Source organism: Choloepus didactylus, chromosome 10, assembly GCF_015220235.1.
Source record: "Choloepus didactylus isolate mChoDid1 chromosome 10, mChoDid1.pri, whole genome shotgun sequence".
Classification (NCBI taxonomy): domain Eukaryota; kingdom Metazoa; phylum Chordata; class Mammalia; order Pilosa; family Megalonychidae; genus Choloepus; species Choloepus didactylus.
The window spans coordinates 124,059,807-124,066,639 of record NC_051316.1 but is presented as its reverse complement, the minus strand read 5'-3'; positions in this window follow the sequence as shown (position 1 = coordinate 124,066,639).

Sequence of the window (6,833 nt, the reverse complement as noted above, 5' to 3'; positions counted from 1 at the left end):
ACATTGTGGAGATCAAATAAATGGGCTTATGGCTCAGTCATTCAGCCAAACACTGAGCTGAACCACAACCACCATTCATGGTAGACTTGAGCTGTAAATTATTTTTATTCATAGTCATAAGGATGAAATTATTCTTAAGGCCAAACAAATTATTTAAGACCAGGACATAAGGAGCACTGAAATTGATATACATCAAGTTAATGAGGAGTGTAACATATTAATAATTCTAAAGTTTGCTTGAAGATAAACTTCACCAAATCTGTAAGCTATATCCATTTCATCAAAGTTTTTATTTAGCACAGAAGGAGATTTAAGAATAATTCAAAAATAAATATTAAAAGGAGAAAGTAAGAATGCCTTTTCATTTGCATGGGGATAAAGGGCTATTTCCATGCATGTTGTGTTATTCCCGAAGCACTGTGTACCACCAGACAAATGAAATAAAATATGTGAATTCTGGTTGTATTTCTGCACATAAAATATAGGAATTTCAAACATCCAGTAATAAAATTGTTTTTATCTATTTTAAAGCAGTAATGCATAATTAAATATAAAGTTTATTGTTGTCTCAGTTCCCAAATGTCAATGTAACATGCTTTTAAAATTATGCTTTTTGTTATGTAATAAATTTAAATGAAACAGCAGATATCATTGTTAACAGAAAAAAGTCAAAACTTGTTTTTATATATAATGGTTATATATTATATATGAATATACAATTTTTTGAAGATTGTTTAAATGGAATTCATAATACAATACATTTTCCACCTAAAACCTAAAATAATGTGATCATAGCATACAGTGCAAAAAAATGATAAACCCATTAAAATATATCTAAGGGATTGAAGACTATATCTGTGCTGTCTGATGTGGTAACTGCTAGTTACATGTAGCTATTTAAATTTAAATTGATTAAAATTAAATAAAATTAAAAATTTATTTCCCCAGCCACAGTAGTCACATATCAGTTGATCAGCAGCTTGTGTGACTCATGGCTATCTTATTGGATAGTGCGGATGTAGAATATTTGCATCATTGAAGAGAGTCCTATTGGGCAGCAAAGATCTATACTTTTATGCAAGGGATTTGTGAGTTGAAATTGTAGGAAAGGCTGCTTTACGTGTTGTAATTGTTATTCTAATGAGTTGTCTTTTCCTTGACTATAAGCATTTTAGAGGGTAGGATTTACTTCTCTCCAGGGCCTGGTACATACTGGATGCTAAATATGAATATATACAAATATATTTTCTAGTGTTCCTTGCAAATAATGGAGACAACAGCAGAAATAACAATACCATATATATGTTATGATATATTCATTTACTTTTATGATCAAACTATTATGTTTAGCAATCTACAGCAAGGGAACAAAAAAAAAACTACATTAAAACCCTTTGGGACTGGTGGTTTGATGGGTTGAGCCCTCTACCACAGGTTTTACCCTTGGGAAGACGGTTGCTGCAAAGGAGAGGCTAGGCCTCCCTATGGTTGTGCCTAAGAGCCTCCTCCCGAATGCCTCTTTGTTGCTCAGATGTGGCCCTGTCTCTCTAGCTAAGCCAACTTGAAAGGTGAAATCACTGCCCTCCCCCCTACGTGGGATCAGACACCCAGGGGAGTGAATCTCCCTGGCAACGTGGAATATGACTCCCGGGGAGGAATGGAGACCCGGCATCGTGGGACGGAGAACATCTTCTTGACCAAAAGGGGGATGTGAAAGGAAATGAAATAAGCTTCAGTGGCAGAGAGATTCCAAAAGGAGCCGAGAGGTCACTCTGGTGGGCACTCTTATGCACACTTTAGACAACCCTTTTTAGGTTCTAAAGAATTGGGGTAGCTGGTGGTGGATACCTGAAACTATCAAACTACAACCCAGAACCCATGAATCTCGAAGACAGTTGTATAAAAATGTAGCTTATGAGGGGTGACAATGGGATTGGGAAAGCCATAAGGACCACACTCCACTTTGTCTAGTTTATGGATGGATGATTAGAAAAATAGGGGAAGGAAACAAACAGACAAAGGTACCCAGTGTTCTTTTTTACTTCAATTGCTCTTTTTCACTCTAATTATTATTCTTGTTATTTTTGTGTGTGTGCTAATGAAGGTGTCAGGGATTGATTTGGGTGATGAATGTACCACTATGTAATGGTACTGTAAACAATCGAAAGTACGATTTGTTTTGTATGACTGCGTGGTATGTGAATATATCTCAATAAAATGAAGATTAAAAAAAAAAAAAACCCTTTGTTGGAATGCTTTACACTTTCCACAGAACAGAAACTAAAATGACCTGTTGTACAATTAGTTACAAATACAGTCTTTGAGTTTTTTGCCCATACACATGAGTATTGTCTAAAACATGTCTACTTTGTAGTAGCTGGGCCCTGCCACCACTGTGCTTGCCTGTTTATAAATCTTTTGAAACCTGTAGCTTCCCTGTCCCTTTTCTGGCTTTCTTTTCCTGCTAAGGTTTATTTCCTGGCAGAATTTAAAACCTTCTGCCACTGCCATAGCACCTGCTGCTGCTGGAACTGCCATAGCCACTTCAGTTCTATGGTTTGGCCAGATATTGGCCTCTCCCATCGTCAGGGCCAGAGCTTCTGCTCCAAAGTTTCTTCCCTTCATGGGTCCAAAATTTGACGGTTGGTGGTTGTAATTGCCAAAATCACTGTGGCTTCTGTCACCTCCAGAATTGCTTCCATCATTACCAAATCTATTATAGCCACCCCATTGCGACCATATTCACTACCACCTTGGCTGCCACCAAAGCCACCATGACCATTGATGTTTCCTCCATGACCAAAGTTGTTATTCCCACCAATTTCCAGAACCACTTCTGCCTCTTTGGCTAGAAGAAACACTGGCCATCTCTTTCTTAGACAGGGCTTTCCCTCCTTCACCCTTGTGGCCTTTCACAGTATAGTATTACTGAATGACAGTTTTACCCACAGAGTCATGTTCATCAAAGGTTACAAAAGCAAAGCCTCTCTTCTTGCCACTGTCTTGGTCAGTCATGATTTCAATCACTTCAGTTTCCTCATACTGCTCAAAATAATCTCTTAGGTGATGTTCTTTAGTGTTTTCTTGCATGCCACCAACAAAGTCTTTTTCACAGTTAAGTGGGCACCTGGTTTTTAAGAGCCTTGTCTTCAGACTGCCCTCTTTGGTTCCACAACCCTTCCATCCACCCTGTGAGGCCTTGTATTCATGGCGGTATCCGCTTCCTCTACTGTGGCATGGGTGACATGACGAATCTACAGTCTTTAGAGTGCTTGGTATTTGGATCTCTTATTAGTCTGTTAGTGTTCCCCATCACTCAAAATGACTCCTCAGGCTGTCATTGGCTGTTTCAAAGCCCAACCCTCCAATGAAGAGCTTCTGCAGCTGTTCAGCCCTTTAGGAGACTCTGACTTAAGACACGGTGACAGTGGGAGGAGAGGCTCTAAGGATGCTTTCTCGGCGGCATCCTTGGGCAGAAAGCCACATTATATTTTGATAACACTTTGCATTGTATGAAGTACGATGCTTGTATATTGGCTAAGATTCATGATCTGGCTCTTTCTTATCCTGGAAAACTTCTGCCCGCACTTTGGTACTTGAAATTCGAAATTCAACATGGGCCCACTTGCTAACTTGGTGGACCTAATTCAACTGTCTTTTAAGGGAGAATTGGACAACTAACATACATGTCAAATAACCAGCACTGTACATTATACTTAATGTAGTCAATCCTGAGATGCTGTGTACTGATGTCATCTTGATGGAGCAAACCAAAGCTGTGGATTGAAGGAACAAAAGACACTACCTCTATAGAGTCAGCCTTGCATTCGTTTGCAGCTGAAAACAATTATGAGTTTCTGCTAGAGTGGAGCAAACTCTGACATATGCTGTCAGCCAAAGATCTAGCAAATGCACAGTGAAGCCAATTTCGACTTGACATTGATAAAGAGTAAAGCTCCAGCTAAAACCAGGCGCCTGTGTAGTCGTGTGTATGGACCTCAATGTGTTTGCATCATTTTCAGCACATTTTGGAGATTGGGTAATTCACATGATTCCAAATGTGTGACAAAACGAGAGTAAGTTTTCTGAGTCTCAGAGCTGGGGAAGAAATAATGCTACACAGATGGAGGGCTGATATACAGTTTGAAGTATTGTCACATTATGTCAGTGGCTAAAAAAGTCTCTGCAAGCAGACAGAACATGTTGCACATCAATCAGATAAAAAGCTACTGGGTTGTGGCAAAATCCTCTTGGCCCTTGTTCTAGTTTTCTAATGCTGCCAGACTGCAAAACACCAGAAATGGATCGGCTTTTATAAAGGGGGCTTATTTGGTTACAAAGTTACAGTCTTAAGGCCATGAAGTGTCCAAGGTAAGTCATCAACAATTGGGTACCTTCACTGGAGGATGGCCAGTGGTGTCCAGAAAACCTGTTAGCTGGGAAGGCATGTGGCTGACGTCTCCTCCAGAGTTCTGGTTTCAAAATGGCTTTCTCCCAGGACGTTCGTCTCTAGACTGCAGTTTCTCAAAAATGTCACTCTTAGTTGCTCTTGGGGCGTTTTTCCTCTCTTAGTTTCTCTGGAGCAAAGTCTGCTTTCAACGGCTGTCTTCAAACTGTCTCTCATCTGCACCTCCTCTCTCAGCTCCTGTGTATTCTTCAAAGTGTCCCTGTTGGCTGTAGCAAGCTCACTCCTTCTGTCTGAGGTTATATAGTGCTCCAGTAAACTAATCAAGGCCCATGCTGAATGGGCGGGGCAACACCTCCACGGAAATTATCCAGTGAAAGACCTTGCCCATGGCTGAGTGATCACATCTCCACGGAAACATCCAGTCAAAAGTCTCCAACCCAATCAACACCAGTACATTTCCTGCCCACACAAGACTGCATCAAAGATAATGGGGGACATAATACATCCAAACCAGCACAGCCCTGAAGGTGGAGACCATATTGTAGTTTTCTGTCATTTTCTTCATGAAAGATAAAGGGCTTCTGTAGCACATTGTGTGTGTGTGTTTGTGTGTGTGTGTGTGTGTGTGTGAGAGAGAGAGAGAGAGAGATGTGTATTCCTGTAAGAAAAACAGATTTCATGAGCAGAAGATAATGAGACAGTGGACATGTATGTTTATTGGCTAGACTCCTTCCATTGCCAATGTCAGAAACTCTGTTCAAAGCAGTTTACACAAAAAACATAAATTGGAACTTACTGAGTTTCATGACCAGGATTTTCACAAGTGTCAAGCTGTTTTTAGGTTTGGCTAGATTGAGAGATTGGGATGATGTCAATAAGAATCTTTCTCTTCTTCTCCATCTTCCAGCTCTGTATTCCTCTGTTGGATTCCTTCTCTGGTAGGTTCTCTTTATACAACCACAAAGCTCTCTCCAACCACATCAGTTTAGATGGCTCTTAGCCTCCATAATCCCAAAAGGAGAAGCACTTCTTTCCCAATAGTTTCAGAAAAAATTCCAAGGAGGGCTCTCATTTGTCTGACTTTGGTCACTTGACCATCTCTGAATCAATCGCTGTGAGTTGCAGGATGTGACGCTGTTGTTGGCCAGTCTTGGTCATAAGCCCATCTCTGGAAATAACAGGAGAGGCAACCCCTCCGAAACCACAGAGTCTGAGAGTGGGAGAGAGTAGGTTCTCAAATGAAAAAGGGCATTGTGATAGCCGTCAAATAAACAGATGTGTGGGTGGTGGTGGTTAACACTAAACCCTGGCCAGTGTCCATTAGTGACATTAATGAGACCCAATTCAAATAGTATTTGTAACTTTATTATGAATCTTATCTTTTGTTAGTTTTAGAAAGACTATGCTCACCTACAGTTTTCAGTGTAAAAAGTAAGTGACTGATCTTGGTTTGCTGCTGAGAAGTACTAGATATGTAATTCAAATACCCTTATGAATTCACAAATATTAGCAAATACTGAAATTATCATTAATTTTTGTACATTAATGATTTATGTGTAATCAATTAGCTTTAGAAATATAAGCACAAGGTCTGAGTGTTTAATAGATTTTAATAAATACTTTTTGACTTCTGAATGAATATATAAGCACAATCCTAATTAATTTTTCTCTATTACTGTTTAATGCTCTTAAAATAATTTTATTGCAATATTTCTGTTATATGCAAAGAACAAAATACAGTTAAACCAATGATCACTAGATAACAAATTAGACTAATATTTTGACTCCCATGCTCTTTCAGTTATTGAGCGCATGAGAAGCAAGTTAGACAAAATTTTTATTCAAATGGCAAAGGGATTCTTTATGCATATAGTTAGGGATTCACTTTAATGATAAAATATAGGCAAAGATGACTGAGATGGTTATCTAAATGTCTATTGTCTACTTTTCTTTGAATCTCTGCAAAATAAGGAATTATTTTGCAGCATTCTTCATTCTGAATTCATGAACTGTCATGCTAAATATGCTTGAAATGTGAATTTTGATGTGATTGTAGGAGTTGCTACAGCTTTATTCTGTATCATGCTCCTTTCAAATGGCAATCATGAAACCTTGAGAGATTTTCAATACTGGCTCCTACTCCAGAAATCAACATTATCCAGAACTATGACTCATTGGAAAAGAAAATTCATATCATGGGAGGATTTAAGCTACTGAATTGAACCTAATTAACTCGTCATTTAAAAAAAAGAGCTAAAGTTTCAGGGTGCACTGTCATAGAATTCTCTTTTAAAATGTCTTTATTACTGTTCTTTCTATCGCTATTAAAAGATCATAAGTCCATGACCCTCTATCATGCACCTTTCTATTGTTTAAAAATGTGGTTCTCCCCAAATTATCATATGATCTATAGTACGATGAAGTC